General features: G+C 38.2%; 1 protein-coding gene across 2 annotated transcripts in view; it reads left to right on the plus strand.

The window, feature by feature from the left end:
• Positions 1-15,420, plus strand: part of unc5b (unc-5 netrin receptor B) — a 159,341-nt gene that overhangs the window by 640 nt on the left and 143,281 nt on the right. The gene's annotated exons all lie outside the window — the stretch shown is intronic.

Genomic DNA, 15,420 nt, shown 5'->3' on the forward strand with positions numbered 1-15,420 from the left:
TTATTGAGAGAGTGAGAGAGAGTGAGTGAGATGTGATTTAACGTTAAGCAAATTAATTTGCCAGTTGTGTGAAGAAAATGGCGTTGGTTCCTTGGAGGTGTTATCAGTCTAATCATGTTGGTCATGAAGTCAAAGCAGGACATGAGGTTAAACCTAGCCATTTCTGCCTGTTGTCCACAGTTCTTTTATTTTATTTAATTTCTCTCTACTTTTACATTGCACAGCAAAACATTCTTCTCTTGTTCGCTTTGCTGAAGCTTTTGTGGGCTAAGTCTTTCTTTTGACAGACAGGTGTGATAGTGTGAACGAGCTGCCCCAGAGGGGGATAAAGAATGACCCCAAACTGTGATGCTCCAGGGCCGTTCCAGTGGGTGCTTTGCTTTGCTTGTGTCAGTCCTCATCAGAACTCATCAGCTTTATTTGGAGATTTCATTCTCACTTTCAACAAGGCCTTAGCGTGGGGAGTAAAGCTGCAGATTGCAAGGCTATAGTATAAAGGTTAGGTAAAGTGCGTCTTACAATTTTTCGGCAATGTAATTTTTAAGGTTCCTGGAATGGCAGTGTGGGACTTTTCCTCCATGAAAAGTTCTTCGGATGTCTATTGACTAAAATTTTCAGAGCTTGCACTAAATTTTATCATAGTAAACCAGAGAGGTGCCTTTAAGCTTATAGGGAAAATGATATCCAAAAAAAATCTTGTCATTTGTATTAAATTATGCTGTACTGGTTGCCATCAGTGGCATGTGTAAAGGTCATTGCTATGGTGACCATCTATAGAAGAAATTGCTCATTTGATCATCCCTAGGTAGCTGCTCAAGTCTAATCCATTTCCACCTGGGGACACTATTACTGTAAATCCCATTTTCACTATGGCAAGCCTTAAGCCAAGTGCCATTTATTGGGATGCTGGAAACCAGGCGATGGTCGTTTTGATCTTCTAGAAAGTCTTGCCAGCACACGTTGCACGTTGTATTTTCGTCCACACATGAACTATGTGATGTTAGGTTCTCATAATTGCTTTTTGCAGGCTACCAGAATCTTAAAAAGATGATGAATAACTTATTTTATTAATCTTATTTTGGTTTGGGCTTCATTTCGTTTTTCTCAGAGGAGGACAAATTTTTGGTCCAAGGTGCAATGTATATGTTTTTTTATGTTTTGATATTTTTGTGACAAAGTAAATCTGGATTTTGTCAACAAGTCTTTTAAAATACCATATTTGTTTTTCCTGACAAGTCAAGGTTAGTTCAGATGTTAAAATGTAATGTGCTGCAACTTCTAAAAATAAATAAATATAAATATATATATTTTTAAATTGATTTTTAAAAAAAATATTAAAAATAATTGTACACATTCACGGTAACACCACATGACATTTTAAGAGTCATTCAATTTAAACTGAAAATGCTATGAAAGCTTTTCAAAACCTTATAAAACCAAAGAGAAAACAACTAGTACATGTCTAAGAATGTTTTCAACTATATTTGGTCCTTTACTTTATTGTTGACAAATATGTATGTCATTGACCCATTTACAGCTCAGTGGTTTGAAGAAAGAGCCCATTGAGCTTGTCTAGTGAAAGCCGGGTATTACATCAGAACATAAAGAATTTGGTCAATTATTTGACAGTTTTTTTTCCTCTTCTCTCCATGAATTCACCATATAGGTACTGAACAGCAGCATGGGTCAAGTGTGTCATTCAGATATCCGGGGGCACGTACTTTAGTGGGCCACATCAAATACTCTCTGAGCCCGATTGGGAGGGAACAAAAGTGTGGTGTGGAAAAGGGAGCATGTGAGATGATGGCTGTGTTTACGAGTGCGCGGAGCCCGGCTGGCTGGTCTGGGTTCAGCCCGCGGTCACTGGTTCTGGGGTCTCCGGGTCTCAGGTCCTTTTTGAAAAAGATCCATGAAGCAGAATTAAAGTGATCTACCTCCGGACTGCGGACCCAGGGCTTTGGTTCCAGGGAAGGAGGAGGGCACAGAGGCTTGATAGAAGAGGGGCAGAGAGGGTAAGCTCAGAAACCGGGATTGGGAAAGGGAGGGAGAGTAATTGGAGAGTTATGCATAATCAGTCTGGCCTCAGCTACTTTGAAATGAACCTAAATTGTTTGTTCTGTGAGCTAATACAGCTAGCAAATGAGCAAACGCACAAAAGAGACAAGGTTATAAACTTTTTAAAACAATGTTTTTTTAAATAATTGTTTTAATAGGACATTTTGCACCTGGCAAACAGGCCATCTGCCAAGTTTGTGTGAATAAGTTTTTAATGAAGGTCACATTTTGATCTTGTTGTCTGTATAACAAAGCGTACAAAGCCTCTGTGCTGTTTTTTTTTAAATCTAACATGAAATCTATAGATTCGTTTACCAGGGTGAAATGGAAGTCTAATTAAACTTTTTCTCACATGTTTCACACCTTAGACTGTGATTAATCATTTGTCACTGCAGGCGACTTACTCTGTATCCACAATTAACTGCTTTCTTCCCTGTCAGAGCAGGTTTTTTCAGTTTAGGACATTTCGACTGAAGATTTAGACCAGTGACTCTAAAAGACTTAATTATATGGCTTTACTTGTGATAATTATTTCAGATTAGTGTTCTATGCAGGATGGTACATCGGATGCACGCGAGATGAGCTGCTGTGTTTCAGAGATTTCACAAGAAAGCTGATTAAACTGTTTCATTTTCTAAGCAACTACATTTAGGCTAAGTGGCATACTTTTTAGGATTTATTTTTGCAAGTATTCATGTAATCAGATCTGTTCATATCCAGAGAAATAAATAAAGTAATGAGATATATAAATAAGCGAGAGCAAAAAAGTGCTTAGTTGCCTTAAAAAAACAAATATGATTCCTCATCAGCATAAATTATAGGTTTATTTCCTCATCCCTCTCTGGGCCACACTGAATGTTGATGGCAAATGTGCCCATAAATATTCCACTCTGTGAGAGTGCATCAGTGATTATACCTCATTCAGACTGTTATTGAACAGAAATCCAATAAAATACCTGAAATTAAATACAATTATTATAACCGTTCCATTGTCCGTGATTAGTCAAGTGAACAGCTCAGCATTGTGTGTTCAACAGTTATTGGTTTTTTTTTTTATTCCTTTTTTGTTTTACAGTTAGTTTTTGTAGTTAACATTTTTTTGTTTACTTTTAAATTTGTAATAGTTTTCAGGGCTACCAAGTTGAATACACTGACAAATTAATGAACATTTTAAGTTTTTTGAAAACCAATGTAATATTTATTATAAAACAAAAAATAATTTATGGTCATTTTTATGTTATTTTAGTTATGTTGAGAGAGATTTTATGTTTTGATGAGATGGTTTTTTTGTGTGCCTTTTTATATGTGTAGTACATGTATGCCTTATACATAAAGGCAATGTTAGTTCTAACCAGTCTAGGCTAATCATTTTTAGCTTATAGTTTAAAATATTTTTATTTTATTTTTAAGGGCTCCCAAGGTAATTCACTAAATACTACAATTAATGTATGCTAATTTTTATTCAATTTGAATTAGTGTAGGACACATGAAATTGCTTAAGTTTTAATTTGAGTTTTTCACAGATATTAGTTAGTATAATTTTTTTTAAAGTTATTTACTTTTCGATAATCACGAACACAATAACACTGGTGTTCAAAAGAATGAAAACGACTACATAAGTGCCAAGCAATTACCTGCCAATCAGAGTCTGCTAATATGCTTGAATGTGTTTTTGCCAGACTAAACCTGCCGAAAAGTGAGAATTAAATCTAGAGGATGTATTCAGCCACTTCAGAGTAGAAAAGCCACGGATGGAGTGCAGCCAAACTCCAAACCGAAGCCGTGTCACATCAGTAACCGCTGCGCCCTGGGGCAGGGGCAGGCTCAGTCAGCCATGCCATGCAACTGGGATAATTAGTTTTGGAAACGAATATCAACTGATATAATTGAGCATTCTCCCCTAATGAAGATCCTCCATGTTGTCACTGGTGAAACGTTAATTGAAGGGAGGCGGAAGGGGAGGCCATGAAGGGGTGACAGAGCTGTGCTTCCATCATAGCCTGTCAAGTATATTATGTTCCCTTTGCCTTTTATAGAGGTTCAGTGTGCTTCCCTAGACTCAGCATTTGTTGTTTTCCTCTTCCTTTGTTTTGTGTTGTAGGGTAGGACTTGAAGGATAAAGGACTGTAGAGTAAAGCCAGATAAAAGGAGTTTAGTGAGGGAGGAAGACGGACACTGTGCAGGTAAAGCTCAACTCAGGAAGGGTGGGTTGAGTTGGTGGGGAGGGGGGTTGTGTTCGGTTTAGTTGGAGCACAGGTCGTGTTGGGGTTTCAGTTGAGCGATGCAGTGGGTTGAGGAGAAAGGGGTGAGCAAGTGGGGGGAGAGAGAGGAGGTCACTGCGAAATCAGTTCAGGGGATAATAGGGGAGCAAATTGGTTTTGACAAGTTTGTGGAGGTGGAAGTAATGCAGTCCTTTAAAGAGAAGAGGGCAAATACAGGAATACCATGAGATAATAAAGGGAACCGGCAGGGAGGGTGGGGAGAGACGGGCCTCGGGCCAGGATTCTCAGGCCTGTGCAGTCTGTACCCCGTAGCACTGGGCGAGAAGAGAAGAGGGAGCCTGGCGCTACCAACAGACGGAGGCATGGCACAGCGGCTGCCAGGTGCCATAATGGAGGAGGCACAGCTGGCTATGTTCTTAACCGTCCAACTCACTAGCCAACTTCTGCGTGACTCATCACTTGGACCAGAAATGAACTTGATTAACCTGACAGTGTGATTTTACCTGTCAAACGTTGCACTTAGGAGGTCATATCCCTTTTCTTTTCCTTATCTTTTTCAATTGCAGATTTCCTGGAACAGGCAGAAGTGTATTTTGAGTCCAAACTCGGATTAGAAGAGGGCAACGAAAACCGCAGGACATAAGGGAGCATTAGACTGCTGGCATTTACAGTACTGAAGGAGCTCTGCCTGAATCAGCCTCCATTGGCTGGAAACTGCAGAGAGTGGAGCATAAGCCTCTCTGAACTATTTATAGGGCTTTCAGAAAAGTATTTTGCTTGAAAACATTCACATTCCGAGGCCTTTGTTAGCAAACTGATTCAAACTTATTTCAAGTAAGCTCTCGGGCATATTAAACTAATAGTGCAGGCATAAGTTGTGATACTAATTCACACAAGTCGTTGCCCTTCACACTGGCTAAATGGAAAAGAGACTTTGTTTCTTTTTTTATAATGATGGAAGAGGAAGTAGAATGTCTTATTTGCACTCAATTGGCCGTCATTATCATCAAACTCTTTATCAAACCTTGGAAAAATAAAAAAACATTGTGCTCCAAACAACACTGGACCCCTTTGTTATTGTATGACACTGAGACATTTTTTCAAAATATCTTCTTCGAGAAAGAAAGCCAAACCGGTTTGAGTGACTAAATGATTATTTGATCCATCCCTTTAAATCAATCTCTGCAGGTTCCCCCACCCCCCTCTTGAAAGACGTGATTGCGGTTGCATTTAAACCCTCATTAAAAGTTTTTCTGACAGATGCGGTTTCACCCTGGGTTCCGCTCCGGCATGTTTACACTCTGTCTCCTTCCTACTCAGTTCATCCAGTGACTGCAGTGGGCTGGTAGATCCTGCAGGGCTGGTAGACAATGACAGACCTTGGCAGACAGTTACGAGATGATATATTCAGACTCCTGTCATTAGTACTGTATGTATCCCTCTATGATATTATCCTATTCTTGGCTCTTATTCTTGCACAGGAAAGCCTGCCATTCTGTTGGACTCATCTTATGTTTGCACGCCTGTTGAGTGGGCTGACATTACACTTAATGAGAAACTGCCAAATTATAAGGACTCTCCTCACGTAACCTTGATAAAGTGCGGCTGTTGCTCAGATGGCAGTTTGGATGGGTCATATCGTCTGTTACAAGAACTAGTTCTGTAATTAATCACTAGCCTATATCTTTTTTAACTGGAAACTAGGCCATAATTCAGGGGTTACACTAAAACTCTGGATTTGTTGATTTGTTGTTGATTTTAATATTATTTTTGTCATTTCTGCCTTTGTTGACCATGATAATAGAAACAGAAAAATACTCTCCACTTCTCTGCATTTCACTTTTATAGTCCCATCTATTAATATAGTTCATACTTGAAACATGTAGGCTAACTTGTATTTTACTTGGGTAATTTTGGATAAAATCATTGGTTAAATTAAAGCTACAGTCCGTCGTTTTTCCTCTTTGTCGCCATCTCTGTTCGAAATCTGCAATTGCAGTTATTCGCGGAATTATTAACTGTGCGTGGGTAGTAAATCGGCATGAAACAGCGCGCATGAACACAGTGTATTGAGGAGAACATGTCGCTGCCGCGTCGCTGTGGATACTGTACTGTCATCAGCAATCTCAGAGTATACTTTTTGAAAGTGTCAACATTAGAATTTTCATCGGAAAATGTCATCTGAACAAGTAAGTAACATTCACTTTTGTTCTGACCAAATTCGGGGGGTGGGGGGAAGCATTGCAGTAGGCTATGCTGATTAAATCTAACGATTGCTTATATCACGTCAAAACGCGAAAAATATATTTTTTCTGTAGCCACTCTGAAGTCCGAAGTCTTTGGGTTTTACAACTGGTGAATCTCCAATTGTCACTGGTGATTGTCGCTTTAAACTTTCGGGATCCGCCATACCAAGTGCTAAGCTAAATCTCCACCTCCATCATCCACACACGCTAGCCGGGGACTCCTTCTCTATGTGTACAGAAGTGACGTAATGACGCAAAAACATGCTCGAAATTCCCGCGGAAATCCACCAGTACCACTGGAATTAAAATCATTATTACAAGCTTACCGTTTTGAATCGAGGTAAGGCAAGCAGATCGTTTTGAACACTGGCTGGTTACGTTTTTTTCAAAAATGTATTTTTTGATATTTTTAAACCCAAAAAAGTGCCGGACTGCAGCTTTAATGTAAAGTATATAGATGCATTGATATTAAAGTTTTGGCCAAAAAAAACCGATATGCTGATTTGCTAAAGATTCAACCGTGTTAATAAATTATATTTTTTCAAATAATTCTCGTATTGAAGTGGCTGAATAGATGGGATTTTTCAAATGTTGTCAGAAATATGGTGATCAGAAAGAAAGGAATGACAGCATTTGTCCAGAAAACATGACAAACCGTTCTGCTTGTATGTGGAAATCTAAAGGTCAGTAGTAGATCTTAGTCTCCTAATCAAATCATATAAATATTCTTCTACCTTGCTTTAATTTTTTGATGCAGAATGGCCAGTCCTGCCAATATCATGCATTCCTAAAAGAAAGGATGGGAAGAAGAAGGGAATCGATTTGTGGAAACAAATCAGGTTATATCTGTTATGTTGGAGCTTGTGCTAACCACCAGGCCATAGCTCTCACATTTTGAGCTTTTTATATAAAAAAAATGCATTTTAGGTTTTTCAACCCATAAACAAGCTGGGATGTTTTGGAAATCATTATAAGGTTGCTGTATAAATCCGGATCGTGACTAGTTGTCCATATCCGGGCGTTCCGTGTACTCCTATACGCTTTGCCTTAATGGAACCCACTGTGAAAGCTACAGCAACTTTGGGAGGTGGAAAGAAGATTGTGCTTCTCTTACCCTTATACCTCTGACGCAGAGCAGTCACAGGTTTTGACAGCACACTGTAATGACCTAAGCTACTCTCTGTGGGGGACGCAAGAGGGATTGTAGGAGCCATACGAGAAGAGAGGGGAGGAAGGCATGTAGCCTGGTTGAAGGGGGTCACAGGAGTCAGGGGAAGCATTCAGGAATTGTTCTCTCTGGTTTTGTGTGTTATCCCTTAGAGTGCCAACAGGGGTAGCAGCCACACACATTTGGCTTGACCGCTCAAATCATCCCATGTGTTGACTACCTACCTTCTGTACAGCTTCTGCATCATGAACTGGATGACTCATTCAAGAAAATGCACATTTGTTATTTTAATTGAAATAACACTACATCTTGGTTCAGTGTTTTTAGTTCATTTTGTTGTTGTTGCCACATCAACTTGTGAGAAGTCCTGCCTTCTCAGGATGTGGTGTCATATTTTTTCAAGACTTTTTTTTTTTTTTTAATGTGCTCAATTTTAGTAGTCTCACTTCCCCCAGTCAGTGGACAAAGCTGATGTGTGTAACCAAGGTGACGGGGTGCGTTCAATGCGTGTTTTTAAAACCGTCTCTGTGTTGACGACAGCTCTGTAAAAAAACAGACACTTTTGTGCGCACCATGTTTCACACAACAACTGTTTCACACAGAGAAATAGGCCTACTGAGCCATTCAACGTTTCGAGATGAAATCATTCTAGACAATGAAAATAAGTGGATGAAGCACATTCAGTAAAAAGGGGGTTTAGACACAGTTAGGCAGTTATTGCAATTAATTTGAGTCCTTAAATTACTTTTTAAAAAATAATAATAATAATAATTAATTTAATCAATTATAAAACAAAATAAAATTTAAACGCGTGTATTCAACTTTTTTTAAAGGTTTGGCTCTGAAAAACTAGTTATTTTACAATAACTGAGTGACTACAGATTCTTAACTTAATTTTGATTTGTCATTTTTATAATATGCTGATTTGTGTTTTTGGATCACTTGCTTTCAATTATTAAAAATGTCTATTTGTATTATATCATCTATTATATATAGCTAATAATATAAAAGAGCTGTTGTTCCAAATATATGATAATTAAATTTCTTGTGTTCAGTGTTGCGAGTCTGATTATAAGGTTTTTGAAGCAGTTCAATAAACATGTTAATATGGAGAAAATAGCATTTTAGGCTTAGTATTGCCAGTTCCGTTGTCTTTTTTTTGCAACAAAAGTATTACCTAACTTTTAAACTACCTTACCTAAACTTAAGTCAAAGCAGAGTATTGTGCATTCTCAGAATGAATTAGTTGAATGAATGAATTGAGTAAATGATTCAACGACTCCTACTTCAAGACACTTGTTTAATTTTTGAATGAATTTGTGTTGTTGAAAGACTCCAGTTGAATTATTCAATCACTAATAAAGAAAAGTTGTCGCCACCTACTGGCAAATTGATGAATCCTGCAAAAAGAGTACAAAAAATCCCTACCGTTTTCAAAAATCAACTAACTGATGTTTAAAATATAATGTAATATATTATATATAATTCAATTCTCCATCTGAATTAAACATTTTAAGCACAAATCACTTAGGCCTATTACTTCCATCATTAGAATATTTTGTATGCTTCCTGTGTCTTGTATGTACAGCTAAAGTAAGTCATCTAAAACCGTTATAACTTAGTCTCTGAGGTCTCTTTAAAATTCTGCTCTTTAATAATGGCTTCTCCATTAGTGTTTTTCCTAATGAACTCTGCACAGGCATTAAACCCCCCTCAAATGACCCTTAAAGCCAGCCGGTGACAGAAAAAACAACAGCTTACTGGGAAAAGCCTGACAAAACCTTTATTTCAATCCCGCACTCCTCTTTTGCGAGTATAAACAGTGAGCATTTGTGTTCAAAAGTGTATTTGGCTTTTTCTAGCAGTTTAAGTAGACAGTTTAAGACTCATGATTTCCCACCCAGAGCTAAACAGCCAGAAAACTGTTCTCATATACATATTTAAAGTCAGGACAGGAGGGATGATTCATCACCCTGAAGACAGGTGAGAGTGGAGGAGCAGGGTGCTGTTGAGTGCCATATTTTGGACTAATTGGACAGCATGAAGCATGTCCTAAAATTGTAATGTACGTAGTAATATGGGACACCATCTAATTATTTAACCACCAATCTTGATGTGTTTGACGCCTGAGGCTTATGCATTAAAAATTGTAATGAAAAAGTTTGTGAGTTAAAGAAACAAAATGAAGGCTTATAATTGTAAAAATAAAAAAAATCATTATAGATGATTTAATTACATTCTGCTTTATCACACTCCAAACAGCAAGACAGACTCAAAGGTGAGGCCACACTGTCTGTGCAGTGGAAATTAATTTCCACACTAATTTTATCAATAAACAAAAGCTGTGGTGTGCAAGTCTAGCACACATAAAGGATCTGCGAACTCACCGAATAAGTGGCTCTCCTCCACAGAATCTCAAGTTTGAGCCAGCCTTCAATCCAGAGATGAGATGTTTATTATTCAGCGAATCTGTGATTTGTATGTGACTGGTGTTTTATTTATTTATTTGTATTATTTATGCGAATAGCGGAGAGAAGTAGTAAAAGACAGGTTGTCAGTGGAAGATGGCTGGGGAATGGCATGGCACATATAATTCCTGAACAACATGTCAACATGGGGATTGTAATCATATCACTGGCCTTGTATTCAGTCAGAGGTCAAAGGCCAGTTACATGCATGCTTAAAAAGTGTGTAAACTTCACATCCCATTGCCAGCAATTGTCACTATTACTTTTCTGCTAACTTGAGCACTTGTTTGAATTAATAACCTCTTCTGTGACCTTTTAGAATATATTATTTTTCTCACTTGTCTTGTACCATGTGTTTACCATGCTAGTCTTTCTGTATTGAGGCCATTGTAAAATGTGTGTGTTTGTATATCTGTTGTGAAACACAAATATTATTGTGTATTATAATATTGTAAATATTGTAGTTTTTGAGTCTTCCCTTTGAAAAATGGTGTTATGGTTTAGGATTTGTGGCTATTAGAATACATTTTAGTGTCTGTCTGGAAAAACTGTATTTGTTATAATTTATACCTTATGTAAAGTAAATGCAGTGCAGCCAATCTGATTTGGAGTAAGACTATTTGATTCAGCTCAGTTTAATCCTTTTAGACTCTTGCTGAATCTTGTGGTTTAATTTGTGTCTGAGAAATTTGCACCATTCAGGAAGCTCTTTGCTTGGACAAAACCATGACAAGCCAGGTCTCCATGGCAAGTTTGTTGTGTTTTTTGGAGAAACATTTCATGCATTCTCGCTGTCCATTGCGCAAACAAATAGCAAAGTCTCAGTCACAGTCAAAAAATATCTTTCTAAAGAGTAAAAAAGGAAGCTTTCAGAGGTTGGAGTTCAGTTCTGAATGTCAGATTTTGTACTGGCAAGCTTTTAAGTGCTTCCTACAGTGCCATTAGTGGCACAAAACATTTTGGTGAAATCATTCAAAGGCGATAAGACTGAAAAATGGCCTTAACAGCAGCAGTTTTCACCACTGGGCTTTGTGTGTCTATGGAAGCTTATGGCAACGTGTCATTTTGGCTGAATCACTCCTGCTATATTGCCATGACTGAAAGCGTGTGACTCAGTCAGAAACTTGTGATAAAGTGAAAGCCGTTGAACTTATCCCAGTGTCACACTGTAATGCCTCCAAGAGAAATGGAGAGGTACCACGAAGTGAAAGATGAGAAAAGTTCACGAGTTCTATATGGCTCTGAAGGGCAGCGTTTGTGTGAATATGCTTTAAATGAACTGACTGAGAGAGGAAGAATTAGCGCTTGTTGTGATCTTTTCAGGGAAAAAGTGAGAAACTTGTAAGTCTTCATATGCTCTGTGTGAGAACCAAATTGAAGTTTTTCCACTGATCTTCTCCTCCAGTAGGCTGTTAGCCACTGTGACCAGGTTGTTTAATTGAACTTGAAAAAGTAATACCAGAATTGAGAACTAGTAATCTTTCAGACATTTTTTAAGAATTGACTCAATTGATTCATTGAAAAGACTTCATTTAAAAGAGAGATTAATTTTCTGTTTCTATGAGCAACTGTATCATGAACGTGCCAAGTTGAGCTAGGGCAGATTACTTACATTTTTGTCTGTTTATTAAAATTAGTAAACTATTGTAATACAATGCTTATGAATTCTTTATGCTTTAGTTATTAATGGTTTTAGACATGTTTTATAGGTTGTAGTTACGGAAAGTGCACATTCACAACGTTTTGACTAGCATGTAACTTTAAGTTGACTTCAGTGACAGATTTGTAATTTTGTGACATGACTATATATTTAAATGATCTCATATAGGCTATATTTCTGTACGCAGAAAACTCAAAGGAAAAACTTCTCCGTTGTAAGCGTATCGTTGTCATGAAAACGTACCCAAAGTTTTATGATGCTGTAGAAGAAAGAAAGAAAGTCATTTGAATGAAGTTGAATGATATGAGGGTGATTAAATGATGACAGAATTAAATGGTTGGGTGAACTATCCCTTTAAACGAAGATCGAGAAAGAGGAAGGGAGAAAGCGAGCGGCCTTTATGGCCTTAGCCTGGGGTGAACATGGTCTAGTACGTGTCTCTGTGTCCCTACCTCCCGTTTCGGCCCCCAGAGATGCGGTTAGGTCCCCCCCTCTCGATCCACCGCTCGGCGCCCCTGGCCATAGCTGACTTTACAAGCAGCTGGCCGTGATGTGGAACAAAACACTGTGGAAAAGAAAGGGAAAAAGTTCTGCTCTTATCTCCCTGTTTTTCTCTGATGTCCCTTCCGAGATGGGGAAAGGGAGGGGCTGACCGATTTAGCAGCTGCTGGGCAATGCACTTAGAAAGTCATTTGTTGAAATCTAATTGATGGCTATACCTGCACCTTCACTCCTGGTGTCTGGGCAGGGCAGTGTTGAGCCGCAGCAGATGCTGGCGGTCTGCTAGAGACCTCCACCTTAGGCAAGGTGCTTCAGCAGCACAGCACATCCACAAACAGACCAGAACATAAGCACATCGCACATATGCTCACACACCTGGGTGACTTGACCATATAATTAGTTGGAAATTAGCTACTGGCTTGCCTTCATCAGTATCGAAATGCTCCCGTGAATTATTAAGCCTGTGATCACCTTTTTTGTATGCTTTATTAAATGGGTTTTCAGTAACAAAGGGAATTGAGCAAACTAAATTATATAGGCTAAATCTCTGTCTTTCTTTCATATGCAGTAGGCTACATGCGTGTGTGTGTGTGTGTGTGTGTGTGTGTATATATATATATATAGGCTATATATATATGTCGGTTTATCATCATCATGATGTGTTTGATGTGGCAGATGCTTTATTCTTCCCAATTATAAATAAATAAAATTCATCATTATATTCAATAAGTTATCTCATGTGAAAACTGCCTACAATTTTGTGGAAATTAAATATATATATATATATTTTTTAGGATTCTTTTATTAATAAAACGCTCAAAAGAACAGCATTTTTGAAATACATTTTATTTTTTCAACATCAAAATAGAGTTTTTGGCCTTGTGGCCTACTAGGTTTTCCTAGACCCCGTTCCTGGATCTCGACAATGAATGCTTATACAGAAATCTAGGTTAATGTTAATTTCGACTAATTTCGACACATTTCAAGTTAATTTAATATTAACAAACATTAATTGACCATGAACAACAATAGAATTTGTTGTAAATGAACATTACCCAGGTTGAATAAGTGCTGTAAAAAAAATTAATTGTTATTACTATTGCATTAGCCTATAACTAATTTATCGAAATCAAACCTTGTTAATTGTTACAGATTTTTATTTTTTTAATTTAGTTGTTTTATAAAGCGTTACCAGCTAAATCTAGCTTTTTCTTTTCTTTTAAATATGGCGGTTGATAGTCTGGGTAAAGGTTTATTTAAGTTAAAAGATCCCTAAGCTAGACGGACTACGGATATGACAGTTAATATCTTTTAGAAGACTGTCATTGAGCTCATAGCCTGTGCATGTGTCTCCCACCCTTCATGGCCGTCATCCTTGGTTTGTTTCATTTGCACCTCTCAAGTTGATGGCCCGGGTCTGTCCTAAAGGGACATTACCTGATGATCAGAACAGCAGCTGTGTTCTCACTTAGCTCAGTTTGTGTTATAGAGGTGTGCGTGTCGGGTGTGTGAGTTAACATTAGCAAGCCCATTTAAGCGAGGGCCTGGTGGCATCAAAATGCGCCCACGGTCTGCGAACTCCACCGGCGGGTACAGTGAAATCATTTCACATCAAAGCAATCACCAGCAGAGCCCAAGGCGCCGTTCTCACCAACCGAACTGTGACACACCAGGCACCATCGCAGCGCACTCAATCTCTCCTCTCGCCTCCCAAATCCAGGCTGTCACCCGCAGTCACACATTCCTAGCATTAAACACATGCTCTAACACATACACACTCATGCTAGCGAACCCTCCCGTCTCTCCTCTATCAGCCCCACGGAGCAAGTGGCTAATTACAAACCTTACTCCAGGCACTCTGGAGGCTTGCGCCCACCTCAGAAGCCTCCGTGGCCTGATGCACCGTGAGCCCGACCGCAGGGAGATGGAGAAATGGAACTGTCAGCCTGGGTGCTATGCTGACACTCTGGGTGCAAATAGGATGAAACTCTGCGTCTTCTCATGGGAGGCTGTACACATAAGGTGTGTGTTGCTGTGCTGCGTGATTGCTACGTTTCAAGAGAAAATGAGTTCTAAGTATCATCGCCAGCTTCGATGACCCTCCCGCCTCGCGATGGGTACACGCTAACCGTGTTGGGTAGTAACTTACTGAACTAAATTGTTTAGCAGCATGACTTCTGCTTACTGTAGTTATTCCCGCCTTCAATTAGCAGTGTAGCACAATCAAATGCTAAAATGCATTTTGTAATTATGCATTTACATTGTTACATGTTTCACTACCAAGTGAGGTACAATCCACTCTAGTCTCTCTCTTGCTCTTACTGTATACAGTATGTAGCACTGGAACGTTCCATTAATTTTTTGTGAATCGGTTCATCCTAAATGGTTCTAGTATGTAATGTCTCAACGTTTGTAAATGTACAGATTAAAAACTAGTCCTACTTGGAATTTAGATATTTTTTTATAGCAGAATATTTAGTTCTTCATCAATTAATTGATTTTAGTTTGGGCTGCACAATTAGTCATAAATAAACCCAAAATCGCAATATGGCGTAGTGCAAATAAAATATCAAAGCACAAAGTTCGCAGTTTAATTAAATAAATGTAGGCCTATGTACTGCATGATTAATAATACTTATTATTATAGTCATATTGATGTATACTGTAATCTTACAATTTTAGTTCAAATTGTGCAGCCTCCAAGTTGTTCATCTCTTATTTTAGTGGTTTCGATGTTAATTTTTGTTACTACCCTAATTTGCATTCTTTATTTATTCAAAAACACGGTGAAACTTTAATTTAGGGCCCAGTTCTCCCCATTAACTTGTAGCTTATTAGCATGTATATTACTAGGATATTGGGTGTTTATTAGTACTTTTAAAGCACAAATTAATGCCTTATTCTGCAGGATCCTTTTCTACATCCCTATTCCTACCCAATACCTAAACTTAAAGTTTATAAAGCAGTTATTATGAGTTTGAGGCAAAAGTCGTAGTTAATAGTTAGTTATAATAGTGAGAATTGTACCCTAATCTAAAGTGTGACCATAAACACATTGTATTTGTGCAATTAGTTCAATATTTTAATTTAATAGTTAAAT

Source organism: Phoxinus phoxinus (assembly GCF_949152265.1).
Source record: "Phoxinus phoxinus genome assembly, chromosome: 14".
Lineage (NCBI taxonomy): Eukaryota > Metazoa > Chordata > Actinopteri > Cypriniformes > Leuciscidae > Phoxinus > Phoxinus phoxinus.